Here is a 26,413-nt window from a genome sequence, read left to right as displayed (position 1 = left end):
AACTGCATTGAATTACTGTACCCAACTTATATATTTTGGGAGTCGGAGTCAGTCCATTTTATACCGACTCCCCCAAAATGGACACGGATTCCGAATAACAATATTGGGGGTGACTACTGTAGTACATTATTGTCACAATTCCTAATTAGAAACAAGACAACCACCTGTAGAGCGGAAGTCAAAGGCTTTTTCTATAATAAAACTTGAAAGGAAACCTCAATCCATGTTGCCCAAACCATGGAGGAACAGCCTGGCTGAGCATTTGCTGCACAATGTTTTTCTCTGAAACAATGAACCTATATGGTCAAATACATAAATAGGAGAATATGACTACAGATCCGATGCTGAAGAAATATGTACCCAGCAGACCTACTATCAAGTATAGACAGGCTAAGAATCTGAAGGACAACCTAGTGTGAAGCTGCCATTGTAGCAACACGATTCCGAATGCCTTTGGTACAAGGGGAAACATGTCTTGGATATTATCCACGCATAAAAAAAAGAAAAAGTTACACATTTGGAACATACACTGAAGAATTTTAAAGAGGTTGTACTTTAGCACTGATGAACTATCTTTCAGATAGGCCATCAATGTCTGATTGGTGGGTGTCAGACACCCGGCACTTGAGACGAGCGAATCTTTCAAGGTTCGGTTCGTTCCTGCTCGGCAAACTTCCCGATGTTCGCCAAATGGTTCACCGAACATTTCTGTACGCTTGTCGGAAGAGGTAGGTCTTCAGGTTCCTTTTGAAGATTTCCACAGTAGGCGAGAGTCTGATATGTTGGGGTAGAGAATTGGAGAGTAGGGGAGATGCATCTTGTATGTGCTTGTGGGAAGAGTAGATAAAAGGGGAGTAGAGAAGGAGATCTTGTGAGGATCAGAGGTTGTGTGCAGGTAAGTATTGGGAGGCTAGGTCACAGATGTAAGGAGGAGACAGGTTTTGGATAGCTTTTGCATGCCAAGGTTAGGGTTTTGAACTTGAGTCTCTGGGAGCCAGTGAAGGGATTGACAGAGGGGAGAAGCCAGGCAATAACGGGGTGAAGGGTGGATTAGTCGGCCAGCAGAGATTAGGATAGATTGGAAGGGTTTGAGAGAGTTAGAAGGGAGGCCACAGAGCAAGGGGTTGCAGAAGTCGAGGCGGAAGATGATGAGGGCATGCACCCATGTTTTTGCAGATTCATGGTTGAGGAATATGCGGATCTGGGAGATATTTTGGAGTTGGAGTCAGCAGCAAGTGGAAAGGGTTTGGATCTCAGGGTTGAAGGAAAGATCAATCAAGCTTGCGGGACTGGGAAGAGTGGGCAGCCATTGGTCAGTTGGGGGGGGTGGAATAAGATGGTGGAAAGATGATGAATTCGGTTTTATCCATGTCAGGTTTTAGAAATCTTGCAGAGAAGAAAGATGAAGTAGCAGACAGACATTGTGGGATTCTGGTTGGTAAGGGGTTGATATCAGGTCCAGAAAGGTAAATCTGTGTGTCGTCAGCATATAGGTGATACCGATGAGACTCATACCTGAGGTGCACGCAGACTGTACTGCGCTGTCAGGGCAGGAAGAGGAGGAGGGTGACTCTCAGGGCGGGGAGTGGGAGGACAGATAAGATGACGATGAGGTTGTAGATCCCACTTGGTGTGAGCCCAGATGCATGCAGTGTAGGAGGAAGACGAGGAGGTTACGTTGTGGCTTACCGCACAGACACGGAGTGATGCAACAACAACAAGCACTGTGGCCAGCAGCGTCGCGGGTCTGCAGTTCTCAGGCGCGGCAAGGGTTGCCTTTTTGGAGACTACAAAGGATGACAACTCCCGTTATCTGCCAATTTTGTTAAAAACTACTGAGTAGAGGCAAAAATTGCAATAATTTGACTACAACATGCATAATCTGGCACATGCGCGATCAATATGCATTAGTCTGGGAGTCTCACTGCGCTAAAATGCACTAGCGGGCCTTGCCAACCACTGGCCACCCCGTTAACCGCAACTGCTGCTTCTTCCTCCGTCACAGTGGCAAGTGTTCTCAAACAGGTTTCCGGATGCAGAACCCAAACAGGTTTAAGGATGCAGAACCTCCACTTGTTTACCCGCTACAGATGGGTTGAGTGAAAGCCTGTCAGCTGTTACGGGAGTGAACATGCCTGCTGTTTGACAGATGTCAGACACCAAGCACATCACATCTTTCTCAATCCATCATAACATCTCCGCCTGCACCTCTCACAGTCCAGCAGTTTGTCGTGTTCCCCCTACTCCACCCTCTCAGCACAGCAGCCAGCTCTCGTTCCTGCAGTTGTGATCACGTAAAAAATTATTTCCTCCTACACATGCCAAAACAAAGATCTTGAACTTCACTATCTCCAATCTGTTGGCCACGAAAATGATGCCTTTCCGTCTGGTGGATAGAGACGTTTTCCGAAAGCTGATTGCTTTCGCAGTAAACCAGTACCAGCTGCTCTACTGCTCATTACTTCTCTAAGAAAGATGTGCATGCACTACACTAGCATGTTGCAGACATCATCACCCATTCCTTAAAAAAAAAAATCTATGTCTGACGGTGCATTTCACCACAGACACCTGGACGAGCAAGCATGGCCTGGGGCATTACATCTTGCTGATTGGGAACTGGGTGACTCTGGTGGCAGTAGGGGCAGGCGGGGAATGGGCTGCTCCACAAGTCTTGGAATCCCCAAGGCTTGCAGGGCGGTTGGAGAACTAAACCACTACCCACCAGAAGATGGAGAACTAAACCACTACTCAACAGAAGATGGAGAACTAAATCACTAGACACCAAGGTGTCACTAGACAAGTCTTGGAATACGAAGGCTTGAGGGACAAACCTCTGTATCGAACACTTCCTCCACTGTTTCTGCCTTCTCCATCTGCACCCTCAACTTCTCCATTAATGAGACACGCATTCCAAAAGTACAATAGTACTTAAATTAATATGCCTTGGAGATCGCAGTCACACAGCTCAAGAGTTGTGGACAGCTATCCAGACCGAGTTTGAGCAATGGCTGTCTCCACTGAACGTGGAGCCAGGGAAGGCAATAACCGTGCGAACCTGGTGGCAGCCCTATGCCGGGGCAACCTCACACATGTGCCTTGCATGGCTCACAAACTCATCCTGGTGGAACAGCAATTTCTCTGCCGCTGTCCTGGCCTGGATGCGCTGCTGCAAGAAACCACGGTTGCCAAGTGCTAACTTCCTACATTCGCAACCCGCAGGTCATCGACTTGCATTACTATAGAGGTCTTTCGGCCTACTGGTTAATCGGTTGATATGTGATGTGCCGACAACTCTGTACACTGCACATGCTGCAGTGACTGGTGCAGTATGTCATTTTGCATAGCCTGGGCCAATGCAATACGGACGTGGTGCAAACCACACTGGCGGAGTGGACACAGATGAAGGACCTCTGCACCCTTTTGCACATTTTTAAAATGGCTGCAAAGATTATGTAGATTTTAGTGTGGTGCATTGATCTTGCGTTATTGCAGTCTGTGACGCCTTTGTCGTGGCTTCTGTGCCTGCTGTTGCTACTGCTGCTGATGTTACTAACAATTTTTTGAAATGTGGAGACTTCAAAGTTGGGTCTCCATCCCGTGGGTTGCCTGTAGTGGAAGGGGTTTCAGAGCCCCATTATACTATTTCTACTCTGAGGAAATTGTCTGTAAAGCACTGTGGAATTAATGGCGCTATGTAAGTGAGTAAAATAAATAATTCTTGGAAATGTGTGGAATCCAAGTTGGGTCTCCATGTGTGTTGCTTGAATTTGGCAGAGCTCTCAGAGCACCAGGCCTATACCTGTCACTCATCCACTGGTTACTAATCAAAGTTTAAGCTAGAAATGCTGCTCCAAGCCCTGTCCCATGCTGAAATGTGGCCTGGTTTCAAGACCACGCTATTAGTACAACCAATTTAGATTCTGAAATTTGAACTCCTGGGTGGAGCACAATATTAGCACAAAATATTTATATGCTGAAATTTGGCCTGGTTTCCGGACCACGCTATTAGCAAAAAGAATTTAGATTGTGAAATGTGGACGCCTGGCTGGAGCACAATACTAGCACAAAATAATTAAATGCTGAAATGTGGCATTGTTTTTGCAGCATGGTAGTACCAGAAAAAAAGATTTAATTTTTTGTGAACCCCTAGATGGAGCATAATCTCAGCCCAAAACAATTAAAATCTCAAATGTGGCATTGTTTCTGTAGCACAGTAGTAGAAGCAAAAATTTTCTAATGTGAACTCCCCTAGATGGAGCAGAATATCAGCGCAAAAGAATGAAAAGGTCAAATGTGGCATGGTTTCTGTAGCATGGTAATAACAGAAAAAATTGAGATTTTGCACGGTAGAGCCTTGGGTACAGATGAATCAGCACAAAACAATTACAAGCGCAGATGTGGCCTTCTTCATGTAGCACGGTAGTAATATAAAAAAATTATTGTTTCAAAAGGTGTACTCTTGCATGGAGCACTATATCAGCACCAGAGTTATATGCTGAAATGTGGCCTGGTGTCTCTGTCTGGACGACACTATTATCATAAACTATTAATCTGCTGGAAGGTTGATTTCACAGCCACACAAGATCCTATCTATCTAAACTATCTGACTTACAAGCAAGCGCCTAACTATCTCACTCTCTCAGTATCCAGGAGCAGCCGCTCTGTGCCGTTACAGTGTAAAACTGCCGCCAAAACAACAAGCCCTTTCTTTATATGGAGAGGGACATGTGACTTCGGCAGCCAATGACACAAGCACTTGAGTCTGGACGTTGTGGATGGTTCCTGAACCCCGATTGGCTTGCCAGAATCTCCACACATCAAGTGAAGAAAAAACAATTAAGAATAACAGTCTCCGGCGTCTCTCACCTTTCTCCACTCCTTACCCTCATCATACAGCACCACTATTCTAGCCAAAGTCCTATAAAATACACTAGTGGAAACGTGATAGTTTCTCTCACTTTGGCTGAATTTTGCCCATCTTGAATACAAACACTCGGGGGTCCGATCACGAATCCCAATGTGCAATGCTCATGCCGAATTAGAACAGAACAAACGTTTTCCGATCATGTTCGCTCATCCTACCCGGCATCAGCGCCCATCAGCGATTATTGGTGTAGGCGACCGAAAGTACTCCCTTGTGGAGCTGGCAGTCTTCTGATAGTGGCCGCCAGAGGATACTGTGCATTCGCCTCCTATTCAAATCAATAGTAGGTGCATGTGTAGTACCCTGCAGCGGCCACTATCAGAAGACGGCCAGCTCCACAAGCGAGTACTTCCGGCCTGCCAACACCGATAACAGCTGGTCGGCAGGGGTGCTGGGTGGTGGACCCTGACCAGAAATTGATTGATGTCCTAAACTTTAAGATAGGTAATGTTAAAGTAGTGGAAAACCTTTTTAAGATCGCCCACAATTGTGACGCTACACTTCTCAAGATATCCAGAATTGATAGGATTTTAATGAATTAAAGAGGTGGAGACTTGAAGGAGCTTATCATAACTTGAAACCCGATAGGTTTTGTGATTGAATACGTTGCATCCAAAGGGTCTAAATGAAGTTACAAGTTTTGTCCCGTTCCTCTGAGTAATTTAAAGAGGTTTCCTTTACTATCTTGATTTATTTAAATTTTATTTTAAGGGTTTTTTTTAATTACATCACAACGGCCTGGAAGCAACATTCAATGTGGAGGACTTGCATACTGAGGACAGCAATTTGCTCTCCTAGTGGGTGAAGGCGAACAATGAATGATCTATTCTGGAAAAATCTTCTTTAATGGGATTAACTGCCTGGGGTCAAGGAACAAGGAAGGAACAGAGTTTCTTGGACTATTTGAAATAAATCTGATTAGTTATTGGCATATTACCAATGTTTAGCATTGGATATCCAAGAACTTTTACTCCAGTCTACTGTAGCATACATTATATTACTAGTTCACATGGAAGAATATCATGGGACTGCACGTTCAAGTTTTGTTATATGTCCTTTGTTATATGTGTGCCTTTCCCTTTTTCTTTGCCTCAGGGGTAAGTGAGGATTTCAGTCCTAAATCCTGTTTACAAGGGTTGATGATTGGCAAAGGAGATTTACTTTTAGTAAATAGTTCAATCAAACTGGGTATGGAACTAAAATGTCTTTGAACTTTAAAGTCTTCTATTTTTTCACAATCACCTCAGTACTGACTGAATTTGTGCACAGTTCACACCTATCCTGGGATCTTGATCCTATGGTCTTATTCACTATTTCCAGTGGGGGAGAAAAAAATCTATGTCTGACGGTGCATTTCACCACTGCCAAGCAAGCATGGCCAGGGGCATTACATCTTGCTGATTGGGCACTGGGTGAGTCTGGTGGCTTTAGAGGCAGGCAGGGAATGGGCTGCGCCACAAGTCTTGGAAGGCAGGGCGCTTGGAGATGGAGAACTAAACCACTACCCACAAGATGGAAAACTAAACTACTAGATAACAGGGGTTGGCAGTGGGTCAGTAATAGTGTGGGGAGGCATTTCTGTGGAGGTTGTCCTTCTTATCCTTGATATGGACAGGAAACACAGAAGAAGTTAAATAGCCCCTCCCCACCACCACCCTCCAGTGATTTTCCAAGTAACACACCAGGATGAATGCAACAATGTGTTTTATTGAATTTCCCTCTATACATGTTTACCTCACGTAACAGACAGGAAATCCAAGGGAAGGGAATGTAATGGTGCTGTCATGATGGACTCATGGATACACCTTTACCGGTAGGACTAATTCCTACTCTCCAGGATGTCCCTCCTGACAGCACCACCAGGAGAAATATCCAATAACTCCTTTAGGGAGGGACTACAGCTTGGAGGACTTTCCTCCCAAAGGATGTCTGTTGGTTTGACAGAACGTCCAATTTTTAATGTCTACAAAATGTACTTAGACTTGACCAAATCGCCTCTCTGCAGATCTGATCCACAGAGGCCCCCGTTCGCTCTGCCCATGAAGCAGACCTTGATCTTGTTGAGTGAGCCCTGATATTCTCCGGGGGAGATTTTCCTGTTTCACTGTAAGCTGAGCTGATCGTTGATTTTATCCACCTAGCGATAGTAGATCTTGACGCTTTCTTCCCTTTGTTTCTTCCATTAAATTGGATAATAAGGTTTGAATCAATTCTTCAATCTTCCGTGCTTTTTAGGTATTGTAGAATTTCTCTTTTAACATCTAGTGCGTGGAAAGTAAGTTCTCTCTGATTGTCCTGCCTACTTTCTGCCAGGGTTATACCAATCTCTTGACTTCTGTGGAAGTGGGTAACTACCTTAGATAGAAATGCAGGGTTTAATGTTAGGATGATACAATCTTCCTGGATCTTCAGGTATGGATCTTGAATGGAAAGAGCCTGGTTCTCACCAATGCATCTTGCTGTAATAATTGCAACAAGGAAGACAGCTTTAAAGAATATGAATTTTAATTGTGCCTGGTCTAGAGGTTCATATTGTTCTTTGCACAGAGCGTTCAATACCAGATTGAGATCCCAAGGGTCCTTTAATAGCCTTAATAAATCTGACTATCCACGGGTGATTTGCTAGTGGATAATCAAAGAATGACCCCAAAGCTGATGCCTGTACCCTTAAAGTATTGGGCCTTAGACCTTTATCAAACCCTTTCTGAAGAAAATCTAGTATCTCTGGAATGTCTGGTCCTGACGTGATAGAAATTGGGAGTCTTAGATTCTGAAGAAAACTTCATCTAAATCTTCAGATAGATTGCCAAAGTCACTGGCTTCCTGCTTCCCTGCATTGTGGAAATTACTGCTTCTGAGAGTCCTTTTGACCTTAGCATCTCCTTCTCAGGATACAAGCCAATCGACATAGCATTTTTAGATTCTGATGGTATAATGGACCCTGAACCAGAAGGTCCTGTCTTGCAGGCAGGAGTATCGGGTCCTCTAAGGACATTTTCAGTAGGGAAAACCAGCTCCTTTTGGGCCAGTAGGGCACTATTAAGATTACCGTTGTCTGGCTATCCTGAATCTACTCTAATACTCTGGTAATTAATGCGAGAGGAGGTAAGGCGTACGCCAGATCCATGTTCCATCTCAGGGAAAGTGCATCTATTCCAGCAGGATTGTATCTTGGGTTTAGTGAGAAAAATTATTTTTAAAGTTTTCTTTTGAGGCAAACAGATCTACTGTCGGCATACCCCAGTGATGTGTCAATTAAAGAAAACTTCGTTTAGAGACCACTCTGTGGCCTGAACTGTTCTCCTGCTCAGGAAATCTGCTATTTGATTCCTCGTTCCTTTTAGGTATATGGCAGTGACTGATCTGACATCTGTGTAATGTTCCCACACTGCCCTGAGCTCTTTGTAATTTGAGGATCTTTTCCTTATCGCTTCCGGCCATGTTTCCTGAAGGTAATGGCCTTCCATGTGAGCTCCCCAGCCCGTGTGGCTTGCGTCGGTAGTGATGTTTAGGGAAGGTAAGCTAATCCAGGGTCTGCCACTTGTGAGGTTTGTTGGAATAGTCCACCAAGATAGAGACTCTTTTGCACTCTGATAATCTCATCTTGTTGTCTAATGTCGCTGTTTTGCCGTCCCAGAATGCTAGAATCTCTCGTTGTAAAGTTTTTGAATGGAATTGACCCCATTGGACGCAGGAGATACATGAGGTCATTAGCCCCTTATTGAGATCCATTTCTTTCTCTGGATGTACTGGATCTCTTTCCTGATTGTCTCGTTCGTGTGGAGGAAGGACTACTGCAGGTCGGAATCCAGGAGAACTTCCAGGAAGATCTTTCTTGTTTCTGGTTCGGGCTTTGGTTTCTTTAAATTTAACAGCCAACCTAGACCTTCCAGAACTGAAATGGCTGTGGATAGATGGGAGCTCATCTGGTCTGCCGAGTCTGTTATTAGAAGCAGGTCATCTAGATATGGGATGATTAGCATGTCTTTCTCCCTTAGAAAATACATTATTTCTACCATCAGCTTCGTAAAGGTTCGGGGTGCAGAGGAGAGATCAAAATTGAAGATGTATCTCCCCCAGATCCTTTATTGCGAATCTGAGAAATTTTTGGCATGACGGAGTATAGGAACGTGATAATAGGCACTTTTTAAATCTAACATGCTCATCACTGAATTTCCTTTATTAAAGGTATGATGGATTTTAGGGATTCCATCTTGAACTGTTTGTAGAGAACCCACTGATTTAATGGTTTTAAGTAGATTATTGTTCGGAAATCTCCCTCTGGTTTCTTTATGGAGAATAGACTTCAGTAGTGGCCCTGATATTGTTGAGCCTGTGGTACCTGTACCACTACTTTTAAACTCATGAATTCTTTACATCTTTTAGGAGTCTCTGATGGTCTTTTGGAGACTGTCCCGATGTTAGGCAAAATCTTTTGGGAGGTGTACGGGTGAATTCGATCCTGTACCCTAAAGACTGTGCGTAGTATCCACTGATTTTTGGTTATCTCTTGCCAGCCCCCAGAGAAGTATTGAAGTCTTCCCCCTACTCCTCTGGCGTCATTGTCTATTGGAGCCGGATCCCTGGTTACGAAAGGAGCCTCTTCCTCTACAGTCTTTGGGGTAGCTCATCCTTCCTGATTTTCCCTTTCCTTTATAGTCTTTTCTGGGATGAGAAAGTGTCTTCCGAAAGAAGGGCATTCTTCTTGGCTTCTCCTCAGGGAATCCTTTCTTTTTATCAGGAGCTCTCTCTATCAGCTCATCCAGGACTGGCCCGAAAACCAGCTGGCCTAAGAAGGGAATTGAGCACAGTTTATTTTTAGAATGCGTATCTCCTGACCATGTTCTCAGCCAGAGAACTCTTCTTGACGCGTTGGATAGTGCACTGTTTCTTGCAGCAAACCGGACTGACTCTGCTGAAGATTCAGCCATGAAATCTGTTGCCATCTTCAGTAAGCGAAGAGACTTCATAATCTCTTCTCTAGGAGTCTTGATTTTTTAGTGGTCTGCCAACTCTTCTATCCAGAGATGCATTGACCTGACGACAGAGGTTGCAGTGATATTTGCTTTAATTATGGCTGAAGAGGATTCCCAGGTCTTCTTAAAAAGGTCCTCTGATCTCTTATCCATTGGATCCTTTAAACTGGAAGAATCCTCAAAGGGAATACCTGTCTTCTTAGCTACACTGGCCACGGTTATATCGATTTTCGGAGTCTCCTCCCAAACCTTAATCTCGTCTGGGTCAAAGGGAAGGTGATTCCTGAAATCAAGATCATTGCCTGTATGTTTGTATTCACGGGAAAAACCCTGTTCCTGCGGACTCTAAGGCCGCTAAACATTTCATCCTGTACAGATAACGGTTCAGAGGGATCCTCTATCTTCATAGTGTCCCTGACCGCCTGAAGGAGTGTCAGTATTCTCTGATGAAAACAGGTATTCCTTTTTCTCTTCAGAAAACGGGCCTTGTGTCTTCATCAGTCTCTTGGTCAGAGTAATAGGATAATTCGCCTTCTTCTGAACTAGAGTCTATATTCCACCTAGGTGTTTTAGGCCCGGGAGACTGCAGCAGTATAAGGGCAGACACCGTACTCTGTACTTCTTCCCTAATTATAGCCTTCATACTACACAGGAGGGAGGCCTGTTCATCTTTGAGGACTTTAGCAATACACTCCTCGCAGAGCTTTTTGCTGTAGCCACTTGGGAGTCTAACATTACAAGTAGCACATCTGCTCGCTCTTTTCCTAGTAGCTGATGTGGAACGCCTGGATGTTTCTTTGCAGTGATCTAGGAATGGCTCTACATACTGAACGTCTGACCAACCGGCTAGTACTCTGGCTCTCCATGATCCAGCAGACCTGATAGTCTGGTTAACACCTAGCCATTAAATAGTGGTCTCACCTGGCTTCAGATCATCTGCTGCCACTTCCTGGAGATTGGTCCTGTTGCCACGGCGACCTAGGACAACTAACACCCTGTGACCTCCTGGAACGCACGCCATTCCTTTTTGATATTCCAGGGACTGGAAGCCCTCTCCTGGATGCCGGCCGGCACTGCCACCTGAGATTCCCCTCCCACGCCATGTGCGCTCCAGGCTGGAATGCACACCGTGACGGGAGGGTTCCCAGAAGCGCCGGCCGGCACAGCAACTTCCAGTGAGAGCACACGCCCCCAGAAGTGCGTCATCGAGCCTCACGCACGTCCGGGAATGTGCGCTGCCCACGTGGACGCCAAACTTACCCCCGGCACCAACCGGAAGACTCCAGGAGCGCGATCCATATGGAGCGGCCACCTGGGCGTCAGCGCCGATTCTCTATGGCAGCAGGAGCCCAGAGCCTTCTAGAAAGGGATGGGCTGTCGCCAGGAGCACCCAGCTCGACAGTACTGTGGAGGGACCTTAGGGAGGTATCCGCCTGACTCTTTCAACAGGGGAGGTAAGGTTTTAGTCCTACTGAGCCCCCCGAGCCTCTGAAATCTTGTAGAATCCTCTTCTTGCGTCTTGTCTCCAATAGGGACAGGAAAAACACAGGAGGGTGGTGGTGGGGAGGGGCTATTTAACCTCTTCTGTGTTTCCTGTCCCTATCAAGGATAAGAAGCACAACCACCTTGTGGTGCAGTCAGGAGGGACGTCCTGGATAAAATATATAAATGTGGTATCGCTGTAATGGTACTGACCCAAAGAATGAAGCCATCACTTTATCCCATGGTGAACAGCATTAAAAATAAACTCAAAAAGGAAATCCTGTATTTCTATTTTTTGTTCATTCTGCCTCCCAAAAATCTGAATTGACAGCGATGAAAAAATGTTACAGTGGGGAAAATAAGTATTTGATACAATGTAGATTTTGAAAGTTCTCACCTATAAAGAATGGAGAGGTCTGTAATTTTGATCGTAGGTACACTTCAAGTGTGAGACAAAATGAAAAAAAAATCCAAAAAAATCATTACATAATTAACCCCTTCACCACAAAGCCCGTTTTCACCTTCCTGACCAGGGCAATTTTTCTATTCTGACCAGTGTTTATGAAGTAATAACTCGAATGCTTCAACGTACCCCACTGATTGAGATTGTTTTTTCGTGACATATTGTACTTCATGATAGTGGTAAAGTTTATTCGCTATTGCTTACATTTGTGAAAAAAAACTGAAATTTGGTGAAAATTTTGAAAATGTAGCAATTTTCAAACTTTTTATTTTTATGCACTTAAAGCGCACCGGTTAACAGGATTGTGCTCATTTAACTACATACTGTCAGGTGGGTGCCATTACACTGATTAATATGACACCTTTGTTGATGAAATCAATCCTGTGTTTTTTTATAATCTTTATTTTCAGTTTTGAGATAATGATATTCTCGTGCTTTGGGGCGGGCCTTTGGGGAGGGGCTTTATGTGGTGCTCTGTATAATTGTGGTACAAATCCTGAAATTTACATGCAGCAAAATGGCACCGCCGCCCACATGTAACGGTGCCCACCTGACAGTGTATGTGGTTTACTGAGCACAACCCTGCTGACATGTGCGTTTTAAATCAGAGTTTATGTCACACAAAATAGTAAATAAATAACATTTCCCACATGTCTACTTTAACAAGTAGAGTTAAAACTGGAACAGCAATCTCATTTTTACAGTAAAATATACAAAACCATATTTATTTATTTTTTTTTTAGGGACCACATCACACTTGAACTCACTTTCAGGGGGTCTATATGACAGAAAATTCCCAAAATGACAGCATTTTGAAAACAGCATCCTTCGAAGTTATCAAAACTACATTCAAGAAGTTTATTAACCCTTCAGGTGCTACACAGGAAATAATTGAATGTGGAAGGAAAAAATTTACATTTAACTTTTCTTTCACAAAAAGTTTACATTAAATCCAAATTTTTTTTTATTTTCACGAGGATAAACAGGAGAAAATGGACCCCAAAATTTGTTGTGCAATTTCTCCTGAGTACATATATACAGTCGAAAAATACTTTTGAGGCACAGTGCAAAGCTCAGAAGGGAAGAAGCGCCATATTGGAGTTCAGATTTTGCTGGACTAGTTTGAGGGTGCCATGTCACATTTGTAGATCCCCCGAGATGCCAGAACAGAAAAATCCCCACATAAGTGACCATTTTACAAACTACACCTCACAAAGAACGCATTTAGGGGTGCAGTGATCATATTGACACAAGTGTGTTACAGCATTTTATTCAATTGTGCAGTGAAGAAAGAATAATAACATTTTTACCAGCAAAATTTAGTTTAAGCGTCAGATTTTCCATTTTCTCACTGGACAATGGGTAAAAATAGCACCAAAATTTGTTCCACAATTTCTGCTGAACATAGACGTACGCTATATGTGGCTGTACGGTACTGCATACCCACACGGCGACACTCGGGAGGGGCGCCGTTAGCCCCTTGAAGCACAGATTTTCCTAGAATAGTTTGTGGACTCCATACACAGAGCCCCTAAGTGCTATAAGAGCAGAATCCCCCTCAAGTGACCCCAAGTTTGAAATAACACACAGCTGGGAATATAATCTACTGGAGTAGTCATGATTTTGACTCCAGGGGTGTTTTCCACAAAAAAAAGCAGCAATGGATGTTACCGAGTGAAAGCTGCAAATCTTCCACTCTAGTGCCCAGTACATTGCAGTGCCCAGGAAATTATGCCCAGTTCTTGCTTCTGGAGATACGCACCCCATAAATTAAGCGGGCTCTCATCGCTATATACAGTAGTATTCAAAATAATAGCAGTCCAATATGAATAACCAGATTAATCACTGTTTTTGGTATAACTTATTTTGACAGGTGCCAAAATTTGGTTGACTCTGTGCAACATAGATGTGAAGCAGTTCTAAATATTAGGTTAGTGATTCAAAGGAATGCTAAATCCTCCAAAAAAAAAGTACATACTGTAAAGACAAATGCAGACACTGCTATTTTTTTTTTTTTTTTTTTTTAGAGCAGCCCAATGTTTATTTTTTGTTATTTTCTGTAAAGTAGTTAAAATTATAAAAAAAATGCTGAAAAAAATAAAGGGACACTCAAATAACCCATCCTAGATCTGAACGAAAAATATTCTCATTGAATACTTTGTTCTGTACAAAGTTGAATGTGCTGACAACAAAATCACAAAAAAATAATCAATGGAAATCAAATTTATTAACCAATGGAGGTCTGGATTTGGAGTCACCCCCAAAATTAAAGTGGAAAAACACAGTACAGGCTGATCCAACTTTGATGTAATATCCTTAAAACAAGTCAAAATGAGGCTCAGTATTGCGTGTGGCCTCCACGTGCCTGTATGACCTCCCTACAACGCCTGGGCATGCTCCTGATGAGGTTGTGGATGGTCTCCTGTGGGATCTCCTCCCAGACCTGGACTAAAGCATACGCCAACTCCTGGACAGTCTGTGGTGCCGCCAACTCCTGGACAGTCTGTGGTGCAGTCTGTTGGTGGATGGAGTTAGACATGATGTCCCAGATGAGCTCAATCAGATTCAGGTCTGGGGAACGGACCGGCCAGTCCATAGCTTCAATGCCTTCATCTTGCAGGAACTGCTGACACACTCCAGCCACATGAGGTCTGGCATTGTCCTGCATTAGGAGGAACCCAAGGCCAACCGCACCTGCATATGGTCTCACAAGGGGTCTGAGGATCTCATCTCGGTACCTAATGGCAGTCAGGCTACCTCTGGCGAGCACATGGAGAGTTGTGCGACCCTCCAAAGAAATACCACCCCACACCATTACTGATCCACTGCCAAACCAGTCATGCTGAAGGATGTTGCAGGCAGAAGATCGCTCTCCATTGCGTCTCCAGAATCTGTCACGTCTGTCACATGTGCTCAGAGCGAACCTGCTATCATCTGTGAAGAGCACAAGGCACCAGTGGCGACTTTGCCAATCCTGGTGTTCTGTGGCAAATGCCAAGCATCCTGCACGCTGTTGGGCTGTGAGCACAACCCCCATCTGTTGACGTCGGGCCCTCATACCACCCTTATGGAGTCGGTTTCTAACCATTTGTGCAGACACATGCACATTTGTGGCCTGCTAGAGGTCATTTTGCAGGGCTCTGGCAGTGCTCCTCCTGTTCCTCCTTATACAAAAGGCGAGGTAGCGGTACTGCTGCTGGGTTGTTGACCTCCTACGGCCCCCTCCACGTCTCCTGGTGTACTGGCCTGTCTCCTGGTAGCGCCTTCAGCCTCTGGACACTACGCTGACAGACACAGCAAACCTTCTTGCCACAGCTCGCATGGATGTGCCATCCTGGATGAGCTGCACTACCTGAGAAACTCCTGTGGGTTGTAGAGGCAGTCTCATGCTACCACGAGTGTGAAAGCACAACCAACATTCAAAAGTGACCAAAACATCAGCCAGAAAGCATTGGTACTGAGATGTGGTTTGTGGTCCCCACCTGCAGAACCACTCTTTTATTGAGGGTGTCATGATAATTGCCAATAATTTCCATCTATTGTCTATTCCATTTGCACAACAGCATGTGAAATTGATTGTCAGTGTTGCTTCCTAAGTGGACAGTTTGATTTCACAGAAGTTTGATTTACTTGGAGTTATATTCTGTTTAAGTGTTCCCTTTATTTTTTTGAGCAGTGTACATTTCTCTTCATGTTTTGAATTAGAAAACAGTGAGCAATGTTCCCAATGCATGGAAATAAAAACTAGTGCAAAGATTTTGTGAGTAACTCATGTTTTTGAACACATTTCTATTTTGAACACTACTTTAAAAGCCAAACGTGGATGCTAATGTGGTTTAGGCACACTGGGGCTCAGAAAGGAGGGGGGCATTTGGATTTGGGAGCACAGAATTTGCTGGGTGTGAGGAGCCATAGCGCTTTTCCACAGCCTTTGTGAATTTATTTACAGGTGTAGTGGCGATTTTAACTCCATGGGTGGTTTCCAGGAAATATTAGTAGTGGATGTTGCGGACTGAAAATTGCAGACTGCCGTTGTAGTTCCCAGCTCATGCCTCTGGAGATATGCAACCGGAAATTAAGCAGGCTCTCATCGCTACAGAAATGCCAAACATGTGGGCACTAAAATGTGGTTCAGGCACACTGTGGGGCTCAGAAGGGAGAGGGGCATTTGGATATGGGAGCGCAAAATTTGCTGAATTTCTTTTCGGGGTGAGGAGCCATAGAACTTTTCCAGAGCCTTTTTACTACCAGTAAACGTGGAAACCCCTATATTTCTGTTAACAGATGGTGGACCAGAGTAGGGACTTGCTTTTGATGTATGGATTGATTTGAAGCTTTTACTCGGAACATTTTACATAACATTTTGGATCACATTCATCCAAGGCTCTGCGCTGAGCACTTACTTTGGGGTTTCCATCTAAATCTCCGCGTGACATGACAGCTGAAACCCCCGAAGGATCCATTCACTATAATGAGGCAGCAGAGTTACTCTGGACTCCCTCTGGCCTCTGTTCTGCAATGTCCTTTTATAAGTGCACAAAACTGGCATACCACGCTTTTATGGACGCCTAAGAAAAGACGAACACCACTGCATCACAGGTCAGACTGCATCCACAGTGTCTCCATCTGCCTCAGAGGGAATCTTCCTCCAGTGGTTCCGTCTGAATCACGTATTTCAGAGATTTGCACTGGATAAATGTGAACCGAGCCTTACTGCCATCTCTGGAAGGCAGAATAAACAAATCAACAGCAGGTGAAGAATTAGTTTTATTTATTTTTTACACCATTCCTTGTGCAGTATGCAGTGAAGGCTTGTCTTTTGCGGGACAAGTTGATGCTTTTATTGGTACCCTTTTTGAGCACAAAGTCACTTGTATTACTCCTGATGAACCTCATAGAGATGAGAAACCTGTTGAGTTGATTACAAGTGTATAGCTCTTACATCATAAGGAGCTTGAATGAGTTGACTGAGCTGATTATATCATAAGGAGCATGAATGAGTTGACTATAGGTGTATAGCTCCTATATTGTAAGGAGCATAAATAATTCTCTGATGTTTATTGTATATCATAAGATCAGTTGATCACAGGTGCATAGATTGTATTGTCTTGAATGTTTATTATGATCTGGTCCTCATGTGTAAGCCCTATATCGTTTGGTATTCTAGTATATTTGCCCCTGTCTACTATGTATTAAGGGAATAGTCTTTGATGTTACGTAGCTCAAACTGTTAGCCTCATTGATACCGAGATATCACATGATAATTGTCATTGTTATATTGCACTTATTGCAAGTGAATTGAGCCATTTGATTTTTCACTTTTTTTGCATTTAAGAATTAGGGGTTCTCCCTCTCCCACTAGGGCGAGACAGGAATAGAACGGAGAGCAGCTGAGAAGTGGGGACGCCACAGGCGAAGGATTGGGGTGCCAACCTCTACTGGCAGGTAGGGACACATTAGGAGTAAGAATAAGGATTTGTCCATTTAGTGCTAGATCACGCTGACATCTACAGTCGTTTCGGCTCAATATTTTTTCATTAATATATAGGGCAACTTGTGATACATCTGTTGTGGTCGGTCAGATATCTGTCGCCTTGTCACACTGTAGAGGTACTGGCTATGTGCATGTATTTTATTATTAATATGGTTTATAGCACCAAGCACTTTATATCAGTCCATATCTAGTAAGAGGGCCTAATAGGGAAAGAAGGGACAGCCGCAGAGGAGCGGGGGCGCCACATGTGCAGGAATTCCGGGTGCCAACCTCCGCAGTTAGGCAGGGAGGAGAGAGAGATTTTTATAGTGACAGTGTCAGTCCCTCACATGTGGTTATCACTTGGGTGTTCTTTTGTCTACTGTATTCTATTAATTATTTATTAACAGTTATATTTAATTAAATTTGAGCAAATAGTAAAGCAAACTCTGAATTTTTGTTACCGTGTTTCCCCGAAAGTAAGGCCCTGTCTTACATTAATTTTACCCCCAAAAGTCCCACCCTGCCTTACTTTCGGTGGAGGCCTTACATTGGGAAAAAAAATGACAATTTTTTTTAACAATAAAATTAACATTTATTAACAGTCCGGCAACCCTCCCCATCCTCCCCCCTGCAGCATCCCCATACAGTGGTTCTGCCCCCCACTCTGCCACCACACATACTGACACATACGGTACCGGTACAGCCCCACACGGCACCCACACACATATCGTACCGGTACCGTACACACACTGACACATACAGCCCCATACGGCACCCACACACATATCGTACCGGTACCGTACACACACTGACACATACAGCCCCATACGGCACCCACACACATATCGTACCGGTACCGTACACACACTGACACATACAGCCCCATACGGCACCCATACACATACCGTACACATACCGTACACACACACACACACAGACACACACACACACAGACAGAGAGAGTTTCGGAACTTACCGTTACTTTCCTTCTGTTTCGATCTCCTCTGCGGTGCCGGGCTGACGATTCGGATGCCGGGGAAGCTGGACCAATCGGAGCGAGCCTGTAGGCGGTGACGTCGCAGCTGATTCGGCCAATCAGCTGCGAGCCGGCTGACTGGCCAATCACAGCTCGGGCTGGTGGCCAGCAGGGACTACGGTAGGGAGCCTGTGACGAACAGGCTGATCGGCCAATCAGCCTTACATTCCCCGCCCCCCCCCCCCCCCCGCCTTACAATCGGGGGGTGCCCTACATTGGCGGACCCCCCGAAACCCCCCACCCTGCCTTACTTTCGGGGAGGCCTTACTTTCGGGGAAACACGGTAATAAGGTGTGTATTTTAATACATCACCTCTACGGTGAATTTTTATTAGTGCACAAAACTGGCATACCACGCTTTTATGCACGCCTAAGAAAAGACGGACACCACTGGATCACAGGTCAGACTGCATCATTACAGGGAATCTGTCTGAAGTGGTTCTGTCTGAATCACGTATTTCAGAGATTTGCACTGGATAAATGTGAGCCGAGCCTTAGTGCAATCTCTGAAAGGCAGATTAAAATCAACAGCAGGTGAAGAATTGGTTTTATTTATTTTTTACACCATTACTTGCAGTATGCAGTGAAGGCTTGTCTTTTGCAGGACGAGATGATGTTTTTATTGGTACCCTTTATGAGCACAAAGTTTTTTTATCGCATTCTATTCCGGTGTTTAGGAGGCAGAATGTACAAAAACCAGCAATTCAGGAACTGGTTTTTATGCCATTCTGGGTGTGGTAAAACTGATAAGGCAACTTTATTCTCCGGGTCAGCACAATTAGGCTGTGTGCCCACTATGCGTTTTTTAAGTGTTTCCACAGCGGCGATTCCACTGCAGAAACGCTTAAAAAACACTTGGTAGAAGGTCTGCCTTGTTCCCCAATGATAATCCGCATGCGCTGTGCACATGCCGCGTAAGGCTGAGTTCACACGATGCGTATTTTATGCGTTTCCGCGGCGTTTTTGCAGTTGCGTAAACGCCGCGGAAACGCATGAAAAACGCATGGTAGAAGGGAAGCAATGTTCCCGAATGGAAATCCGCATGTGCTGTGCCCATGATGCGGATTTTTCCGCAGCGTAAACGCTGCGGTCAAAAATCCGCAGCATGTCAATTAATTTTGCGGACACGCGGCGATTTCGCCGCCATTGACTTGCATTAGAACGCGCCAATTCCGCAAGACTGCATCTGTACTTGCGTAATTGGTGCGTTCTAATGTGCGGATGGTACCCGGGTGTGGAGGAGAGGAGAGTCTCATCCACACCCAGGTACCATTAAAAAAGCTGTAAAAACAAGAATAAAATAAAAACTAAATGTATTCTTACCTTCTGTCGGCCCGCGCAGCGCTCCCGCTTGCTTCCCGGCACTTGCAGTGAGTTGTAGGACCTGCGGTGACGTCAGAGTCATGTGACGGGTCACGTGACGCTGACGTCGGCAGGTCTTTCAATTCAAAGTTGCCGGGAGAACAGAGTGAGCGGGACACCGGGGGCCATCGGAGGTAAGTATATACACTCTCTCGGGTCACACTATATAAATCCATGCTGTTTGCATGGATTTATACAGTGTGACCTAGTTGTCAAGCACTTTCCAGGTGATGCTAAAATCGCCTGGAAAGCGCTTGTCAATCTGCATGCGGAAACGCATGTGAATCTGCATGTGGATCCGCATGTATTCTGCAGGAAAAACGCATGCACAATCTGCATGCGTTTTTTCTGCCAGGGAGATGCAGAAATGATGCAGAAATTTTCTGCTTCATTTCTGCATCGTGTGCACATACCCTAAGTTTCCGCTACGAATTATCATTGCGGAAAAATCCGCAGCACTACCAATTATTTTGCGTAAACGCGACGTTTTCACCACCATTGACTTGGAACGCATGTAATCCGCATCACTGGATCTGTACATGCGGATTACATGCGTTTCAATGTGCGGATGGTACCCGGGTTTGGAGAGGAGGAGACTCTCCTCCGGACCTGGGTACCATAGAACCTGTAAAAAAAAAAAGAATAAGATAAAAAAAAAAAAATATTATACTTACCTTCTGATGGCCCCCGAAGTCCTTGTCTCCGCTTGCCGGCAGCTCGCGGTAGATTAAAGGACCTGCGGTGACATCATTTAGTCATGTGACGGGTCACGCGACCGCTGACGTCGGCAGGTCCTTAAAGCTACCGCGAGCTGCAGGCAAGGAGAGACAACGAATCCGGGGGCCATCAGAAGGTAAGTATAATATTTATTTGTTATTTTTTACCATTCTTTCGGTCACAGTATATAAATCCATGCAGTTTGCATGGATTTATATAGTGTGACCAAGTTGTCCAGCACTTTCCAAGTGATGCTAAAATTGCTTGGAAAGAGCTTGTCAACCCTAAAGCGGAAATGCATGTGAAGAAAATTCACATCTGCTTGTCCCTGGTGGCAAAAACGCATGTACAATCCGCATGTACAATCCGCATGCGTTTTTTCAGCCAGGGAGATGCAGAAACGCTCAGGAAAAATCCAGAGCATCGTGGCCACATAGCCTTACAGCGATACCAAATTTATATCATTTTTTATGTTGTTACTTTTACACAAACTATTTTATAGAAAAAAATTATTTTTGCATCACTTTTTTCTGAGAGCAATGACCAATTTAATTTTTCCGCTGATGGAGCTGTATGACTGCTTGTTTTTTTGCGGAACAAGTTTAAGCTTGAGCGATACCATTTTTATTTCCATACGTTTTTTTTTTTTTACGGTGTTCACTGAAAGGGATAACTAGTGGGACAGTTTTGTAGGTCTGATTTTTACGGAAATGGCAATACCAAATGTGTACTTTTTTTTACATCAATAAACTAACTGGATTAATAATTTTTCATTTTTTGTGTGATTTATTTTGGGATTTTTTTAAAAAAAAATGCTAACTTTTTTTTTTTTTTTTTTAAGATTATCACAGGATGGGACATCATCTTTCCCTGCCCTGATCCCTGATCTAATCCTCTGCAATGCTTTTGAATTGCAGGGCATCACATTGGCGTCTCACAAGCAGGATGGAGGCATGTCAGCTCCTGCTCTGAGCTTACAGGCCACCATTCCTGAGTGACCCATGGCCATGTTTCAGCACAGGGTCACCATGGAGAACAATCACGTTGTGCCGATGAGAGCAGACAAAGCTCCCTCCCTCTGCGATGCTGCTCGATGTAGTTGTCACTAATGACTGCGGCATAAGAGGGGTTAAACTCCTATAGAGCGAACACCTGCACCCGATCACTGCAGCGCTCAGCGTGAGCTCGCACGATCGTAAGGAAATGTATAGCGGTTTGCGGTATCACAGCTTCCGCAGAGCCGTACATACAAGCCACATGTCGGGAGGGAGAGAATTTGCATTTTCTAGCATGAAATAAGTATTTTATACTTAGATTTGGTACAGAAGCCTTTGTTTGCAACTACAGAGGTCAGACGTTTCCTGTAGTTCTTCACCAAGTTTGCACACACTGCAGCAAGGATTTTGCCCACTCCTCCATACAGATCATCTTCAGATCTTTCAGGTTTCGGGACTGTCGCAGGCCATCATTGAGTTTCAGCTCCCTCCAAATATCTTCTATTGGGTTCAAGTCTGGAGACTGGCTAGGCCAGGGCTGTGGAGTCGGTAAGCCAAACCTCCGACTCAGACTCCTCAATTACCAAGACACCGACTCCAACTCCGACTCCTTCGTATATGGCTCATGTTTAAGTGATAAATTTACTGTAGCACAGATTCATCTCCGCTAAAAGTCTAGACCCTTAGATCAGGAATAGGACAGACATTTATAGGACATTTCATTACTTTCCCAAATTCTTATGAAAACATATTCCCCACAAACTGCATTGAATTACTGTACCCAATTTATTATATATTTTAGGAGTCGGTCCATTTTATACCGACTCAGACTGCACGACAGACTCCACAGCCCTGGGCTAGGCCACTCCAGGACCAAGAAATGCTTCTTATGGAGCCACTCCTTAGTTGCGCTAGCTGTGTGTTTCAGGTCATTGTCATGCTGGAAGACCCAGACACGACTCATCTTCAATGCTCTTACTGAGGGAAGGAGGTTGTTGGTCAAAATCTCGATATACATGACCCCATCCATCCTTCCTACAATACAATAGTGCAGTCGCCCCCTTTAGGTTAAGTGCACACGTAGCGTTATTGAAGTGTTTTTTCGCTGTTTTTTTTCCGTGGGGAAATGCATCAACAACACTATGTAATCCGCTCAGGATTGTCATTGCATTTAAATCCGCTACATGTCCATTCTATGTAGAGTTTATGCAGCATTTCCCGCCCACCGACTTTAATTGAACCGCAGCAAACCTGCATGTATTTGCGGATTTGATGATTTTTCTTGCTGCGTATTTGACTAGTCAATGAGTCAAATATGCTGGAAAAACGCACATTGGTTGGTACCCGGGTCATCTGGGGATGACTTCTCTCATCATCCGTCCGCTGCTCCGCCTAACAACAGCGAGAGCGGCGCGGCTGAGGGGAGCAGTAGTCCTCTCAGCCAAGCTGACGGCTGTGCACAGAGAGTGAAAAAAAAAAACAAGAAAAACACTACTCTCACCGGTCCGGCATCCCCCGCCATCCTCATGTTGTTCTTGCAATGTCCCCCGGCGCCATGATCACCCAGCAGTACACTAAAGGGAACGCGCTCGCTCCCAGCAGTATACATTGCTGCTGCCGGGACTGAGGTCACGCGAGTTCTCAGCTGGAGATCAGCTGATGAGCTCGGGACCTCACTTTACGCCGTACCACTGATGCTGAGGTCACTGGGGCTAATGAGCTGACCTCACTCCTGCAGCAGTGATGTACACTGACAGGAGTGATTACACTCCTGTCAGTGTACAGTGCTGTCTTCTACAGCAGTCACATCAGTGATTGATGTGGCTGCTGTAGAAGTGACTCGGATCGCCGAGGGACAATCCGGATTACGTCATGACGACGGACAGGTGAGGGATATGGTTGGTTTTTATTTTATTTTTTTTTTTTTTTTTTACAGAAGATAGAGGGATTCGGGGACTGGGCAATTATTTAAACCGTATGCAATTTTATTTCAATAAAACAATTTATTATGGCCGTATCTTGATTAAAAATCGCAATATCCTTTACTACGGGGTTAGTAATGGGGGTGTCTTATTGTCGTCTCTCCATTACTAACCTGGGCTTCACATCAGCCACCAATACAAGGCTCCACAAAATCTAAAGACCGGGCTCGGCTAAGTGAGACAGGTGCCAGTAACACAACATAGTCCAAGATATAAAGTAAGCAAGGTTCTGGCACTCAAAGATGAAGCAAGTCAGAAGAATATAAATGTAAATTCACTTTCTTTTATTGGTTCTCCAGTGAGTGATCGCCCAACGTTTCTACCCCGCAGGGGTTTTCAACAAAATTGTATATGTAAATAAAGAACAGACAAATAATATAGGTATTAGTATTGATAATATACATACTAGAAAAACCAAAAAATCATCATTGAGTGATAAATAACTCAAGGAAGGAGTACAATACAAGATATACAATCCGAAGTGAACCGCAGTCCCACGTGGAGGGGTCACACATAGCACAGAATACGGCGGAACCTGTAAAAGGTGACTAGAAAAATTGCCTTCACATATGGGTGCTATAGTGAATATTAAGGAACAATGTAGGTGTAACATATGTAACAAAGAGACCGGGGGGAAAAAGAGGAAAGAATGATGCAGACATGCAGCCAAGGTAATGGGGAATAAATAACACCAAGATAAAAAGAAATTAATAAAAAGAGGAAAACAGGAGAACAAGAATAAATACCATGGATCAATAGAATCTGGAACCACGAAAGATGGATAATCCTCAGGATAAATATATGGCAGCTAGAAACTGAGGTTGAAAGCAGAGAGTGTGTATACTCATTATGGTACGGGGAACCAGGTAATAGGAAGTATAAGTCAATAAATACCAAAGTTGGGGGTGAATCACAGTTACCAGTAGAGAGTAATGTGGAAAGCTTGTAGTCATCAAAACCCAGGGTAAAGGGGGTAGCATATATGCTCAGAGGTTATGGGCTGCCAACCTGTTGTTCAAATAAATAATCATGTGCCAAATGACGATATATAAGCAGGGAATATAGGCATTCATATATGCTGTAGGTAAAATTACAGGCTATCCCGTCCTCTAGTGATATTATAGGTCTTACCTGGGTCCTGTACGAGGTGACCGTGGTGTATGTGTGCGTCTTCAACATGCAGACAGGCTATAAATACCAATACAAGGCTGCCATGAACCCCAAACCCATTACCCCACTCGCCACCGCTACAGGGCAATGTGCCAGATTTGGCGCATCTTCTAGATGGGCCATTTCTGGGACTGCTGAGGGGTGAGATTATTAGCCGCAGAGGGGGCTAGTATCCATGGCCCCTTCCTGGCTATTAATATCAGCCCGCATCTGTTTGTTTAGCCTTTTCTGGTTAGATTTTATAGGGGGACCCCTCATCAATTTTTTTTCTGGGGTCACCTTGTAATCTAACCAGTAAAGGCTAAGTAAACAGCTGTGGGCTGTTATTGATAGTTAGGGAACATTGTTGGCTCATGGCCCATTCCCTGGCTACTATTATCACCTCCCAGTGGTCGGCTTTCCCTCTGCTGGTTATAAAAATGATACGGGAGCCCACGCCATTTTCTTTTTTCATTTTTTAAGCTATGTACTCACGATCCAGACGTAGCAGTGCTTTGAACACGGCATATTTTTGCTGCATCCAGAACGCAGCCTTCTATTGAACGCAAGTAAATCCGCATGTGTTTACTGAACCTAGCGGTTTTACCGCATTCAATACATTCTAGTGGTCAAATTTCTGTTGCGGAGACTGGCGACTCCGCAAGAGAATTTGACATACTGCGGTCATGAAAGACGCGCCACTTGTCAGTGTCCGTGGGTGATCCACAGCCTCAGATGGACTCATAGTGGACATGGGATTTCTAGAAATCCCATCCACTAAGCTGTAGCATCTGGAAGCTGCGGGTTTGATGCTGCATCAATACACAGCTTCAAACCTGCAGCGGCTCTTGACCGTGGCCATGTACCCAAACTCAACCGCAGCATGTCAATTTCTGTAGCGGAGATGACAGTCTCTGCTGCAGATTTTGACCGATTGAAGTGTCATTATATGCGGTGGATCCGCAAGTAGTGACAACAAAAGTGTGGCATTAGAACACAGCATTTTGGACGCAGCAAAAAACACTACTTCCAAAGCGCTGCTGAGTGCTGATCGGGGGGAAGCAGCAGCTAACGAAACAGCTGTGAGCTGTTATTACTAGCCAGGGAAAATGTTTGCGTAATGGCACCTTCCTAGGCTAAAAATAGCAGCTTACAGCTGCCCCAGAAATTACATGAGTGGAAATGCGAATGAAGACTGGGTTTATGGGATTAGCTGGCACCTAGCCCTTTTGTGTGGTGATGAAAAGGTGTCAATCAGACCTGCTTATCGCCTGTGTGTAGCACAGGAGATCTGACAAGTGCTGCTTCTAGTCTCCCATGAAGCATTTGAAGCATTCAAAAAGTGTAAAGAAAAGGTGTTTCAAATTATAAAAAAATAAAAAATATCACCGGGGGGGGTGATTTTTTATTTTATTTTTCGCTACATTCAACATAAAACAATAAAAAAAAAACACACACACTCATATTTGGTATCGTCTCATTCAGAATTGCCTGATCAATATAAAAATAAAAAATAATCCTATCGGTAAACGGCGTAACAAGAAAAAAATTCTAAATGCCAGAAGTTAAGTTTTTTTGGTCGCCGCAATCTTGCAATAAAATGCAATGACGGGCGATCAAAAGATCAGATGTATCCCAAAAAGGTGTCAATAAAATCTTCAGCTCAGCGCACAAAAAATAAACCCTCACCTGGCTCCAGATCATGAAAAATGGAGACTCTACGGGCCTCGGAAAATGACAACTTGTTTTTAAGCAAACTTTGAATTTTTTTTTTCACCACTTAAATAAAAAAGAACCTATATATGTTTGGTGTCAACAAAATCGTAATGGCCTGGAGAATAATAATAGCAGG

At 44.3% G+C, this 26,413-nt stretch overlaps 1 protein-coding gene across 6 annotated transcripts in view; it reads right to left on the bottom strand.

Annotated features, from left to right (window-relative positions):
* Nucleotides 1-26,413, bottom strand: part of PHF10 (PHD finger protein 10) — a 363,357-nt gene that overhangs the window by 120,474 nt on the left and 216,470 nt on the right. The window lies entirely within an intron of this gene.

Source organism: Phyllobates terribilis, unplaced genomic scaffold (assembly GCF_046119375.1).
Source record: "Phyllobates terribilis strain yellow unplaced genomic scaffold, ASM4611937v1 Scaffold_3__8_contigs__length_932513732, whole genome shotgun sequence".
Taxonomy (NCBI): domain Eukaryota; kingdom Metazoa; phylum Chordata; class Amphibia; order Anura; family Dendrobatidae; genus Phyllobates; species Phyllobates terribilis.
This window is presented reverse-complemented; position numbering and strand designations above follow the sequence as displayed.